The 15512-nt window shown below is 39.1% G+C and overlaps 1 protein-coding gene across 8 annotated transcripts in view; it reads left to right on the forward strand.

Annotated features, from left to right (window-relative positions):
- The window catches only part of PCDH7 (protocadherin 7), a 439164-nt gene that overhangs the window by 72325 nt on the left and 351327 nt on the right, over positions 1-15512 (forward strand). The gene's annotated exons all lie outside the window — the stretch shown is intronic.

The following is a 15512-nucleotide window of genomic DNA, read 5'->3' on the forward strand; positions in this document are numbered from 1 at the left end:
GCTTACACAAAAATAGGACTTTTATTTTAGTTTCTTGCTACTACTCCAACTGTGAAAGGGCAGGGAAACAGTAAGAAGCAAAATGTAAGCATATGTATGGATTTTCTTTTTTTCATTGCAGCGCACTGACTTTCAAAATAGTGACACTTTCAGAATCACACAGGTAGGCTGTGTCATATTCAGGGATCTTTACTTAGAGAATTGGTCACTCTGGCCATCGATGACACTGACTTAGAGAATAAGGATTTGATTTTGCCACATTTATTCTTTAGCTTATGAAATTGGAAGTTTACATGGGAGACTTGGAGACTTCCACCTACCAAGTCTATCACACTCCATTACCTCTAAACAAACCTTCTAGCTTTTCCTCTCCCTATATCTACTTGAAAATTAAAAAAAAAAGAAAAAAAGAAAGAAAGAAAAAAAAATCACACTTGGTTCAAGGAGAAGGCCCATAGAAAGTGGTGGAATGATGATGAATGAAAATTGCCAATCGAAAAGTTTGGTTCAAAATCTGTCATGAGATTGAATTCACACAAATACAAAACTTACTAAAATGCAGAAGAAATGAAAAAAATTGAGTATTAAAATATTTGCTTTGGGTTTTGCTTCTTTTTATTTTAGGATGCTATTATTTCACTTCCTTGTTATTGGTAAATATGATTTAGTTGAAATGATTTTAATGTTTTTTGACTTTTCAGTTTAATTTGAAAGGCAGCGTGACACAGGGAGAGACAGAGAGGAGAGAGAGAGAGAAAGAGAGAGAGAGAAGGAGTGAAAGCAAACACACCAGCTTCCATCCGAAGGTTCACTCTCTGTTTGACCACATCATCCGGGGTTTGCTCAGGCCAAAGCCAGGATCCTGGAACTCTTTGGGTCTCCCACATGGATGGCAGTGATCCAAGTACACAGAACTATTGGATAGGGACAGAATCTTATCTAGAAGGTCTGCTTAAAATACTGCAGATAGGAAAGAAGGGAAATTTGTTTCTAATTTATTTGCATTGTGGGCACACAACAAGTCACTAAAAATATGTACCATTCGCATCAACTTTTTTTTGAAAATGAATATTTTGCTTCAGGAATCTAGGAGGAATGAGGAAAATGGCAGTTGTATTCTTTGAACTGAGAGTTTACTTCCTAATGGGCCTAGAGCAGACAGACTAAATGTTACCAGCCATGTGCTAAATGGCAGAATAACATAGTGGTTGAGAGTGCAGTGCTGGGAATCTTGGCTGTTACGGTTTGAAATGTGGTTTATACATTTACAAAATGAACAAATTACATCTCTTTGCCTCCATGTCTTCATATGTAGTATGAAGTTAATGATAACATCTACTTCATAATTTAGTTGTGACCATTCAGTGAGATTACTCCAGGAAATGTGAGGATGCATAAGAAGGACTCAATCAATGCTGGCTGTTACTAATTTTCTTATTGTTGTTTTTATAGCTGACATATGAATGGAGTGCTGTTGTTGCTGACTGAGATAGTCAGGGGCCAAAAGAAACCCAAGATGACTGTCCAGAAGTGAAATGAAAACACTTGCAGAAAATCTAACGTATGCTGTGAAGCTCAGGTTTTCTAGGGAAATTCATCTCTATCTGGTTTTCTATAATTCAAATCTTGGACCCCTGTGAGCCATAATTTTTTTCAGGCATAGACAAGTGAGAGGAAACTGTGAAAGCTGCAACCAAACATTTGTCACAGACCAATAATGAAAGTGTCCCAAAGGGCAAAGAACAAGTTTTTCAGATCACCATCCACAGTCACAAGGGCATACAATTTCCTACAAGTATCAGTAGCCTAAAAACTGAAAAATTTCAGATTATAAATTACTTGTCAGATTATCTTAAAGATTCATAATAATGGTGGTTTGATAAATAGCTGACAAGCAATTGGCATTATTTGAAAATAGTTAAGAAGTGTCTATTATACATGATAATGGCTTTATTTTCAAACACCTTCACTACGATAAAAAAAATGGTGCTGGTGCTGCATTTATTAGATAAGATCTAAATGTAAGAAATATAAACAAAATGAATGCTTGCTGACTGGAGTTGGATAACTAGAATATCTGAAAAGCTAGTGACTTTCATTTGAAAATACTACAATATAATTTCTATTGTAATTGAAATACAATTTCAATTGAAAATGGTCAGTTTTGCCCTTAATGACCTTTAAAATAAAATGTACTGGTTAATAATTGAGACAGAAGAAGATGTAGGTGTCAGAGTTCTGTGGTGTTGGAAACACACACCATCACTTGTGAAAACGCAAGAGGGTTCTGTTGTAACTTCATATCACAGTTTAACAGCTGAGCATCTGAGAAGAAGCAGAGCCAACTTCAGGTTTTTATTAGACTCTGAGTTTCAATAATTTTTACATTTTTTATGAACGAGCTGGCTACTCTATTTTTTTATGGATGTTAATACCATAATAACCTATCTTATGCAGCTTTTGGTGGATTTTTAATGAAGAGTTAAAATTAATGTGATTAAAAATGAATATCTTCTTAGCCTGTATCCTCAGATGTTGGGGGAAAAATGAACATTTCCCATTTTAAGAGATTGGAGCTCTGAGAGCAGGTACAGCTCAGCCTGTTTCTAATTGCTACTGCCCAATTGTGTCAGGGAAAATTCTATCTCAGTGGGAGCTGGAGAATCCAGTCTCTAATCTCTCTTCTTTCCTGTGTGTCTAGCTGTTAAAGGTGGGTCAACAGGGCATTTTCTCCCCTATGTGTCAGGCTCATGAAAGCAGCAGACATTTGGAATGTGCATTCCAGAAAGATCAGACACTGGCTGCCTCCTGATAATACATTTCAAGTGGGTAGCCTGTTGTCTAACTTTCTGCTGCTTAATTTTTTACAAGCCTTGCATATTTATTAAACAGAAATCTGATATTTTCTGATCCCCAAATTGAAACCTGATCAATAGTCACATACATGTCTTGCTATTCAGAGAAGTTTCTAAGAATGTTTATGAGGCTGACTTCCAATTAGTCCCAGGTTGCATTCAAATGAATACCAATGACTCTGCAGACAGGATCTTTTTATCCTCCAAAGGTCTGTTTTCAATTCTAGGATGAAGGGCCGGCGCCGTGGCTCACTAGGCTAATCCTCCGCCTAGCGGCGCCGGCACACCGGGTTCTAGTCCCGGTCGGGGCGCCGGATTCTGTCCCGGTTGCCCCTCTTCCAGGCCAGCCCTCTGCTGTGGCCAGGGAGTGCAGTGGAGGATGGCCCAGGTGCTTGGGCCCTGCACCCCATGGGAGACCAGAAAAAGCACCTGGCTCCTGGCTCCTGCCATCGGATCAGCGCGGTGCGCCGGCCGCAGCGCGCCGGCTGCGGCGGCCATTGGAGGGTGAACCAACGGCAAAGGAAGACCTTTCTCTCTGTCTCTCTCTCTCACTGTCCACTCTGCCTGTCAAAAAAAAAAAAAATTCTAGGATGAAATACCATATATATATATGTATATATATATATATATATATCATACTGAGGCTAGGTCATCATATGGCTCTTGTCATAGCAGATTAACACTTGGATTAAAGAGCATGATTAGAGGATTCTAAATTAGTGGTTACCAAGTTGAAATGACACAACATTTAAAACAAAGTAATAGAGCAATAAATTCATGCAATATGTTTCTTATATCAGTTAGTTAGCATTTTAATTAGCTTGATATTTCATGTAGTGACCTAAAGATTGTATTCCCAGTGGGTTTAAGAAAGACACTAAAAAAAAAAACACATAAAGAAAGCTTCAGATTTGCTGATGGCCAAGTCACATGCCACATACCAGCAGAATTAAAAAGAATTATTTTAAAATGAGAACATACATAGCTTTATGTTTTGAATCCAGTTTTTTTTTTTTTTAAAGATTTATATGAAAGACAGAACTAGAGAGAGAGAAAGAGATGGAGAGTGATTTTCCATCTGCTGATTGACTCCCAAAAGGTCTTCAATGGCTAGGGCTGGCCCATGCTGAACCCAGGAGCCTAGAACTCCCACGTGGATGGCAGGAGCCCTAATCCTTGTGCCATAACTGCTACTTTCCTGGGTGCAACAGCAGGGAGCTGGAACAAAAGTGGAGCTGCCCTGACTTGTACCGGCACTCAAGTAGGATGTTGGTGTTATAGGCAGAAGCGTTAGCCCTGCACTACAATGTGGGCCCCAGGAATTTAGTATTTTTAAGGCATGTTGTTGGTGTGAAATGCTTTCCTGAATTGAGTTTACCAAAGAACTGTGTGTGCAATAGAGTTAAATGAGCTACATTTTATTTATTTATTTATTCATTTTTTTATTTATTTGACAGGCAGAGTTACAGAGAGAGGTAGAGAGAGAGAGAAAGAGAGGTCTTCCATCCACTGGTTCACTCTCCAGATGGCCACAACAGCTGGAGTTGCGCTGATCCGAAGCCAGGAGCTGGGAGCTTCCTCTGGGTCTCCCAAGCGGGTGCAGGGGCTGAAGGACTTGGGCCATCTTCTGCTGCTTTCCCAGTCCATAGCAGAGAGCTAGATCAGAAGTGGAGCAGCTAGGACTAGAACCAGTGCCCATATGGGATGCTGGCACTTCAGGCCAGGGCATTAACCTGCTGCACCACAGTGCTGGCCCCATGAGCTACATTTTAAATTCCAAATGACCACAAATCAATGCCTGAAAGATTCACTTAGATAAAAACAAAGTACCTCTCACTGTTTTGGGAGCAAACATAAAAGATATGTATAAGGGTAATTGTGCTTTTTAATATATAATTTGGGTGATAGAGTTCTGTTGAGGGTAATAGAAATTATTAACCAAGGACAATCTTCAGGTATGTCACAATAGGATGTGGCCTTTAGACAGGCCTAGGGAAAAAGTAGGCACCTTAGAAATAGTTTGTATATGCATAACATAAAGGGGCTATCTCATTCTTCCCCAACTCTCCAGTGAGAATTTTGTGGATGATTATCTTTATTACATAAAGTGGGAACTCCTGCTCAGCCCAAGATAGTCATCTGCCAGATTTGTCCTGGCTTTCACAACAGTTTAAGAATGGCCCACAGCAGCTCTGAATACTGCGCCATAAAACAGAGCAAACCTTCTGGAGATGTTTTCCTCTTCATTTTATACTGCTCAATTATTCCAAACATGCAAAGAAAGAGAGTGTTTTAGAGATCTGACTAAAACTCCAAGATCCTCTTACACTTGCAGTCTCAATCCCTGGAAGCCCTCTCTTTCTGTTTCATGTTATTTAATTAGGCTGTTGGTGTCTGAGTGTAGGGTGCAGCTGGTCCACAGAGAACCCCTTCCCCTGCTCAAGAACTGTTTCACAGCCACTTGGAAATTAACTTCTGTTATTACATAATTCACAGCCAGGTCACTGTACACAATTGTGTTTTTATGAAAGCATAAATTCATTGTTATGCAAAACTTTATAAGATTTTTGTCCCTTTTCACACCTTTAACCCATCAAGTCAATTTGCTGTCCTTTTGGTTCAGAAGGATTTTTGGCTGTTTCACAGAAAGTACATAAATATTATGGATTTTTAAATGATGACATATCATAAGTTGAAATTTTCTTTTTACTTTTTTTTTTTTGACAGGCAGAGTTAGACAGTGAGAGAGAGAGAGACAGAGAGAAAGGTCTTCCTTCCATTGGTTCACCCCCCAAATGGCTGCTATGGCCAGTACGCCTCAAACAATCCAAAGCCAGGAGCCAGGTGCTTCCTGCTGGTCTCCCATGTGGGTGCAGGGCCCAAGCACTTGGGCCATCCTCCACTGCACTCCCGGGCCACAGCAGAGAGTTGGACTGGAAGAGGAGAAACTGGGACAGAATCCGGTGCCCCAACCAGGACTAGAACCTGGGTGCCGGCGCCACAGGAGGAGGATTAGCCAAGTGAGCCACGGAGATGGCCGAAATTTCCTTTTTATTAAAGAAAGGTGAATTTGTATTAGTGACATAAAATTACTCAGTAAACTTTTGTGCTACAGCAAAAGCAAAGATGTATGACCCTTACAATTATTTTAATTTTGGGACTATTATGTCTTCTGATAAACTGAAACTTGGAGTTTTATTTTTGGCCTAATAGTTATCTATCAGTGCTCTAATCTGAATGTAACCTTTTATTGAAATACACTTAGTATTTGAATTATTATATATTGATCCTCTTTTGAATTTCCTATGAAAATATGTAATTTAGAGATACATGCGATTGATAAATTAAAAGGGGAAGTGCTTAGAGTATCAATTATGCACCAGTCTTTGAACAACTTTGGGCAAATGACTAAATATCTCATGTATTTAAGTGAAGATAATAGGATACTGTCATGCCATTAATAGGTGCTGTGGATAAATGAATATGCTATAGTAAAGTTAACATAAGCTAGTATATTAACAACACAGCACCAGCTGGCATAGAGTGAACAATTCTAACTAATACTTTTGTTAAATAAAGGCACATAAATATGACAGAAGGAGCTGGCATTGAGGCACAGTGGGTTAAGCCACTTTTGGGATGTGCACATCCCATATTGATGTGCTGATTCGAATCCTAGCTGCTCTGCGTCTGATTCAGCTTCCTGCAACTGTACCCTGGAAGGCAGTGGGCGATAGCCTAAGGCTTGGACTTCTGCTACCTCCTGGGAGATGTGAATGAAGTTCCAGGCTTCTGGCTTCTTCCTGGCCCAGCCTTGGCTATTGTAGCCATTTGGGAAATGAACCAGAAGATAGGAGATACCTGTGTCTTCCCATCTCCCTCGCTCACTCTACCTTCTAAATCAATAAATCAGTAAATAAATCTTTAAGTTTAAAAAAAGAGAAAGAAAATAGAAAACAGGCCATAAAGCTACTTACTGGTTGAGCTAAGATTTTAGCAGATATTGAACGCAATACAGACCAGTGTGTGTCATGTATAAGGGCCTTTAGGTGTTATCTGCTTTTAAAAACAAGCAAATATGCTTCCCAAAGACCTTACAATATGAAGAACTAGGATGAGACTGGGATTTCAGGAGTGTCTAACTTTAAACACTAGTTTCCTAAAACGTTTGCAGAAATCTAAGCTCAATTTTAGACACCTTTATTGATCTAGACTTCACAAAGTTGATAAATAGTCCTGGTGCTTAACATGGCTTTAAAAAGGTATGTTTTAGACTTGTTTAGAACATACAGACATTCTTACAAAGCCTGTTAGTATTTCTAACGGAGAACATGATACAAATATTCAGGGATACATGCACACTTTGAATTGTTTCCATAGTATATCTTTGAGTTTAGAAACTATTCAGTAAAACAAGCACTGAAAAAAAAAATGATAGAGGGTTGACTTTTTTTTAAATTTTGTGGTAGACTTCAACAGAGTGATTGGTGGATCCGTGTTCTCACCTCCACTTTCCTTTTCTTTGCATGTATGGGATTCCTTTTTATCAAGTGCCCGGCTGCTGTGTATGGAGGAGCAGCTTTAACAGCAGGACTCCTCTTTGACTGCTGCTACTTCATGTTTGTTGTCATTCCGTTTGTTTAACTGTGAAGTTTGGTGATGTATTGTTTCAGTTTTCTTTAAACATTTAGCTGCAACTTTTCCTAGACCCATATTTTACAAAAATATGTCACAATTGGACCTATGGATTAACCTGTTTTCCTATGAGTGGTAGTAAAGTCAAATAGTCTCCCTGAGTAGTCACCATTACTTCCTGTTTAGCTTCAATTTCAAATTGATATGTGCCAGTGACCATTCTTAGCCATTATTAATCGTCGCCATCTAGTAATATTATATCAGGAAAACATGTATTTGGAGAAAGCAAGGGTTCTCTCTCTCTCTTTCTCTCTCTCCCCCTTTCTCTTTCTCTCTCTGGTAAATGTGGTGGTAACTGATCCAAATTATGAAATAAAATAGATCCTAGTCAGGCTCGGAGGGCATAGCTACACTGACATTAAGGTTTGTGGACGCATTACATGTCGCAGGTAATAGAGGGCTAACGTGTTCCATATATTGCTGCTCCCAGATCGTGTAAGGACAAAACAGTTTGCTTCTTGCTAGACCATGCTCAGAAACCTCCAGTAGTGTTTTATTTTCAAGAAATGATTTGAGGTCTTTAAAGACAGAGCAGTTGAGACTCTGATATGTATATTTATAGAGATAGTGAAGACAGAAGAGGCAGAGAACCAATCCTGATGTGGCATGCAAGGATAACATTAAAAAAGCCAAAGAAGTAAACATAGAATTAGGAGAAAAATCAAGTGATAGCAAGGAAAGTGTTTCACTTACAGTGGAGAAGACATCCTAATAATAATCATAAAAATAGTAATAGCAAAAATCAACTTGATCATTACTACGCACTAAACTTTCGTTTTTAAAGTTATTTTTTCATTATTATTATTACTATTATTATTATTGAATAACAGACAAATCCTCCACTCACTTGATGAAAAGCCAACAACATCCAGTGCTGGGCCAGGTCAAAGTCAGGGGTTATGGGACTCAACAAGAGTCTCCCATATGGGTAACAGGGACCGAAGTACTTGAACCAGCTGCCTTCTCAGGGTGTGCATTGGCAGTAAGCTGGAACTGGAAACAGAACCAGGACTAGAACCCAGGCTCTTTGATATGGAGATGAAGGAGTCCCAGGCTACATCTTAATCACTGTGCCAAACTACCTACCAGAGGCACTAAACTGTGAACTAAAGATTATTTCATAAGTGATATTATTTTATCCTAATGATATACTAGGTTCATAAAAGTATTTTATCTTAAATCATTTATTTGTTTGAGAGATAGAAAAAGAGAGAATTCTCAATTGCTGTTTTATTTCTCAACTGCCTAAATGGTAGGCACTGGCTGGGGCTGAAACTGGGAGCTGGAAACACAAGCCCCATCGCTTATGGTGGCAGGGACCCAGTTACTTGAGTCATGGCTACTGCCTCCTGCAATCTGCATTAGCAGGAAGCTTAAGTCAGGAGCTGGAGGCAAGGATCAAATGTAAGCGCTGCAGTGTAGGTTGTGGACCTCTTAATTGCGAGGTTAAACTCTAGTCCCTTTAACATTTTTTTAATGTTTATTTATTTCCATCTACTTGAAAGGCAGAGTGAGAGCACATATGCAAGAGAGGTCAACACACACACACAAGTATGTACATACAGATAGAGATAGATGGTGAGAGAGATTGTCCAAGTGCTGTTTCACCCCCTAATTGACCTCAACAGACAGGACTGGGCTGGGCCAGGCTGCGGATAGGAGCCTGAAACTCCATCTGGTCACCCATATGAATGGCAGGAATGCAAGCACCATTTGGATATTAGTAGAATAGGAAACTATCACTTTCAAACACTAGAGCTGGAATGCCTTAAATCTAATTAAATTAATTTATTTAAATATTTCTCTCACTATTCAGACTCCAGAAAGGGAATGCTGAAATGCCCTGTTGGGGTAACTTGTCAACCTTTTGGTTAGACAAGGGTGATATTCTCTGAATAGCAGTTTTACTAGACTAAATTCAGTGAGAACACAGTAATTTCCTCAAAGGAAACCCATGTCCTCAGCAAAACAATGTGTAATACACAATAGTATAAAAGGGACCTATGTATCCCTTGCTCAAATCAGAGGGAAGTTAAATAAGTTGCCTGATTTCAAGTAAGTTGGTAAACAAATGAGTTTTAATTAAAGTGAAGCCCCAGCATTGAGATCAAGAAAATTGAGGATTGAGAATAGATCACCTTTTGTAGCTCTTTTTACAGTCTCACTGTTAGGGTGGCCAGGTAAGATTACAGATTTTTATGGAGCCAATTTTAAGTAAGTAAAGCCACTGAATGCAAGGTGCTTTGCCAAGAATTTTCATTGGATAGAAAAATAAATAGTAATTTGACAGTAGAAGGGATGATGAAAGATTTAAAAACAAATACGGAGTTGTAGGTAGGTTGGTGGGCTGAACAAAACTTAGAGGTAGCAAAGAGAAAGCACACAGGTGATACAAATCTTAGCAAGGTCAGAAAAGAGGAGAATTGAAGGGTCAGATGGACAAAAGAATAAGGGTTATTCCGAGATACAAAATGAGATACAGATGAGTAAAGGCAGAGATAAATTTGGAGACACAGAGGAGGGAAGGCGAAGGAATTCACGCCTGATAGCCTCAATGTTCTCAGTAGTAGGAGGTGAAATCCTGTGTTGAGGTTGAGGGGAATAACGATGAGGTAGAGATCTGGGGAGGGTGTGGTGGGAACAGCTGCTGTGTGGATGGGAAGACCAGCCAAGTAGCAATGAGTAATAGGGCTGCTGAGCAGAGCTGAGGGTTCAGCTGACATCGGAAATCATAAATTTGTAGCAGAGTCAATCAGCGTGGTTATTCAATTTTCTCAGTAACTCTTGGCAGCCCAGGAAAAGCAAACAGATGGTAGGACTGATTTGGTAATGGGATTGGCGAGGCAGCTGTGAGAGAAGGTCAAAGAATGGAAGAAATCGATTGAACCCATGAAAGTGTGCTGAAAATGGTTATCAGGGTATCAAAATGAGGGAGAGATGGAAGTCCAAGCAAGCAGGAAGGACTAGAAAATGCTAAGTTACAGAAAGACAAAGCAGTAGAGGACATCAGCCTTTGAAATTTGGCAGAGTTTTTTTTTTTTTTTTTTTTTTTTTGGACATGATTGATAGGTGAAGAGAGGAGAATTTCACAATTTTAAGTACTACAGTAGAGCACTTTTCTTTAGAAACAGCCCATTTTGTATCTACGCGTGTGGATTGAGTGATCTCTGAAATACAGGTGCAAAAGAATCTCCAAATTAGATAAAGTGATGAGTCATGAAGGTCATCTAGAATAATGACAAGTTATGGAAGAGAAAATTACAACAAAGCAGCTACTGACCCATTCAAGTGGACTGATGAAGAAGAAAATTTACGTTTTTAAATGTTTAGCTATTCATTTTTATTTTTCTGAAAGAGAGAGAGAGAGAGAGAGAGGAAATATTCCATATCCTGGTTTACTTCTGAAATGTCTGCAGTGGCCCAGGCTAGGCTGGGCAGGAGCCAGGCACTCTACCCAAGACTCTCATTTAGGTGGCCGGTTTTCAAGCACTTGGGCCATTACCTGCTGTCTCCCAGGCGCATTAGCAGGAAGCTGGGTTGGAACCAGAGGCTGGATTCAATCCTAGGCACTCCAATGTGCATGCAGGTGTCATAAGCAGTGTCTTGACCTGTTGAACCAAATGCCCACCCCATGGATGACAAAATTAGAAGAGAGCCAGCAAGTTTATAGTAGCAACTTTGTCAATATTGGACTTAATGAACTAAGGTAGTAGTTCAATAGCCTCAAATTGAAAGAAGTCCAAGAGAATCATTTTTCTTCTCTTTTTCCCTCAGATAGGAAAATGATTACTAGTTTAGCAATATTCTGTTACGTAGTGAAACTTACATGGACAAAAGTTAAAACTTAGGATAAACAATTCCCAAGAACAGAGTCTTAATTTGTATTACTTATGGTATGCGCTAATGGATAAATTTATTTCTCCCTACTCTTTGATGCCAACTTACATTTAAACATGTGGTAATATAGCCTGTTTTGAACACAACATATTTAAGTAATTAAGAATCTCGGATTTAGCTACTAACTCTAGTGATAGCCACGTTTCTAATCTCCCTCACCAAAACTTGTCAAACTATTGTCCATGAAAGTCATTCTCCACCTATTCATATCTTAAGGTCTCCTTATCCATTCCTATTGCACTTTTGACTTTTCCACACCTCGGACATGGCTCTTCACAAGGTCACAGGTTGTCATTTTGCCGTCTTCAGTGATCAGTTCTGTCTGTGTTTTAGTCTTGGCATTTCAGCAGTGGTTCACACCCTCTCCCTGGAACACTTTGTGTGACCCTCTTTACTAAGTAAATCCTGTCAGTTTCCCATGCTGATTCTACTGGATGTGTAAGTCTTGTAGTGCCTCCAGCATTTTGTTTTCATTATTTCCACTCCAGACTTCTTCCCTGGGCTCCCTACTCAGCACAAGCCAACTTTTCCATTGGTAAAGGCAGTGTTATACAGGTAGTCATGTGGTAGATTCTACTGCAAGATTCTCTTTAACGCTGTCATTTATCAGCTGAGTAAATAGCCCTAGTTACTTAATCAATATAGTTTTCTCATCTCTAAAATAAGGATAATGATAGGAACTACTTAATGGAGAAGATTAAATAAGTGAAACATTATAAAGTGTTTACAAATGCCAAGTGTTCAATAAATGCTAGCTATTAACATCATCACAACAAACAGAGCAAAAGAATAACACTGACTTTTCCCTCAAATAACCTTAGTATGGTTTGAATGTCCCACCAAACTCATATTTGAAATTTAATCCCCACTATGAGGAATGAAAAAGAGGAAACTTAATTCCCTAAACCATATGTTAAATGTATTGGTAGGTGTGGCCTTTTAGGAGATAAATAGAATCAGATGGGGCTATGAGGGTGGGACCTCCATGATTACATTAGTAGCTTTACAGAAAGAGGAAGAGAATAGTCATTGTTTTCTTTTATCATGTGCTGAACTGCTCAAGTTTGGGACTCTGCCCCTACCAGCAAGAATGCCCTCAGCAGATGTGGCCTGTCAACACTGGACCTCCAGAACTGTGAACTGAGTAAACTTTCGTTCTTTATAAATTATCCACTGTATGGTATTCCATTAGAGCAACAGAAAACTGATGATGACATAGCCAAATTTTCACTTCTCATAAGCCTTTTTCATATCACTGGCATCCACCCAGTTTTTCCAGGGTAAGAACCCAGAGGTCATCTTTAGTTCATTTTTCTTACTCTTTCCCCATCCATCAGTGGTCTGTTACTTTACGTCAAAAATCTCTACCAAATCTAACCAATTTCACCACCTCTTCTTATAAATCATGATCCACGCCACCAAGAGTGCTCTGCATCTCCACTAGTACAACATTCTCCATAGAGCGATGTCTCTGAAGTGTAGACCCGCACATGTCTTTGCAGTATTTAATAACCCTCAGTGGCATTTTATTACAATGAGAATAAAATCCAGTTTCCCAAAATGTTCTATATGTGCCCTGATTGGAATCAGTGTGCTCTCTGGAGCTGCAACTTCTTTTCTTTTTTCTTATTTTTTTTTTTTATTTTAGGCAAACAAATTTCAAGTAGTTCATATGTACAGATTAGGTGATATTTCCCACCCATGCTCCCACCCTTCCTCCTCCTTCTTCTCCTATTCCTCTCTTAATTTTCACAATGATCTACTAACCTCAACTTCTTTGACTTCCACCATTAATTTAAATCAAATTACTCTGACCTTTTTTTTTTTTCCTCTCTCAAACATGCCAGAAGATTTCCCATTTCAAAGCCTTTGAACTTGTTATTCTTTCTACTTGGACACTTTTCCCTCTCAAGTCTTCATATGTCTGTCTCCTCTTTGTCATTTAAATCTCACTTTGAAGGCCAAGTCCGTACAGGGGTCTCCCTGACCACCCTCTACCATGATACTCTATTTCTGTTTCTTTTAGCACTCATTAGGATCTTCATTTTCTCTCTCCACTTTTGATTTCATATATTGAAGATATTTAAACCTGGGGAAAAAATAAAAGATGTAGCATTTCACTTGATTTATACAATTACTTAAATTTTCTCATTAGATTTCTTAAATTTTGATTATTAGACAATAATACATTGGTGTCTGCTAATTTATTAGGCATTTTGTAATGTTAAGTATCTCTAGCTAGCCTTTTCACAGTTGTAGAAGTTTGCATGAATAAAATAGTGCTTGCTTTGGACTTGGAGTTTTCATGAGGAACTATGTTTTAGAATATTGTACTATCATCCTTTTGATATACTTGAGAGCTCAGAAGGAACTGTTGAAATGACCTGCAAGCTGTATTTAAGGCTGAAAGTACTTCACATGAATTATGAATTATTTCATTAATAAGGCTAATATATCAAAATAGTCTAATTGTTTTATCAATAGTTTCCAAAATTGTAAGACATGAAATACAAGGAAAACCAATGATATCGGGAATGACCCCCTAAAATTTATACAAAAATGTGGCCCCTTAAAGTTCTCCAGAAGTGCCATCTGGGTGCCACATTTGCTACTGGATTTTGGGGTGCCATACGATATCACCATATGCTTGTTAATAAATCCCCAATATTAATAAGCCCAAGAGGGTTCTTGCCTAATATTTAGAGAAGAATTCTAAATACCGGCATCCATAAACAAGGCAGCATGGTACATTTTAAGCTTTTAATTAGTGCGAAAGATGAATAGGAAAGTGAGAGAGAGGTAAATCTGGGTTCATACCGAGCACCAGGAACCAGCCACATGGAGAAGCAGCTAGGCCAGGAAGCCTAGGGCGGGTGGCCACAAGCCACATGCCCTGGAGGTGCAGGGCTACAGCAAGCCCCCTCCTGGCAAGAGGCCAGGGAAGAAGGGAAGGGTGGGACACACGGTGTCCCAGGCTTTTAACCCACTTCCAAAGGGGAGTGGTTAATCAACCTGATTGGCTGGTGGCCACCCAGGTGTGGCCAGGTAGGGTGATGAAGTCACACAGGGGTGTGGCTAAGGTGTGGTCTTCCAGTTCACAGACCTAATCAATTTTAGCCTGTATGCCTGCCTACTTCACCAAGACAATGTCTTTATACTCAATTTTCTGCTGAGCAAAGACTTGGGGAATATAGATCTCGTTCCTGAAGCAGGATATATATATCTCAGGAATATAGTTCTCATTCCTGTTTAGCTGAGAATCCACTTGTTGTGGTAATGAATATCACTTGCAATCAAGCCATTGACCACAGAGGCATGCTTTAAGGAAACAATATTAGGAAGATGCTGATAACAAGTGTGAATGAACTGTGGTTGTGAAATTTCCACTACAAAAGTAGAATACTCTTGCTCACCAAATGTAAAGACAACTTTTATGTTCACTAATGATTTGAAAGTAAAATTACGCTTTCTGCTTGTAACTTGATACCACAAATATTAAATTTCTGAATTCTGGATGTATTTTTAAAGTTGCAATGGAGTAAAACATTTTGACTATATATTATACCCCTAAACCCAGCCCAGTACATATTGTCATGGTCAACATTTATTTGTAAAAACAAAAGTTAGATGATAATGGAACACTTTCAAAATTTCAGTTCACAGGGAGAGGAGAAAGGTTTTCTTATCCTAGGTATTCTATAAATCCTAAAGTGAGATGTTTAATTAGAGCTTAACGTTTATGAAGACTGATGCAAGAGAGATCTCAGTCCAGGTTCTTGCCTTTGCTTTTCTCCCCTTCCCTCCCCCTTCCCTCCTCTCTCCCCTCCTTCTTCTCTGTTTTCTTTATTCTTTCCTTTCTTCTCTTTTTTTTTTTCTGTGAAGGGCAACAGCTCTCACAGTCATAGTGGGATCTCTGTTGTCTACAGGGACTTGAATGTCTTCTTTTCTTAGCTGGTTCAGGATGGGGAGATGGGCATGTAGCTGCATTTCTGTGAGTCTGTGGAAGATTTACTGAGATCCAAGACTGTTGGATGAACAGATGAGATCCCAGTACTGATTAAATGA

Source organism: Oryctolagus cuniculus, chromosome 2, assembly GCF_051225735.1.
Source record: "Oryctolagus cuniculus isolate XC-2025 breed Fujian yellow rabbit chromosome 2, ASM5122573v1, whole genome shotgun sequence".
Lineage (NCBI taxonomy): Eukaryota > Metazoa > Chordata > Mammalia > Lagomorpha > Leporidae > Oryctolagus > Oryctolagus cuniculus.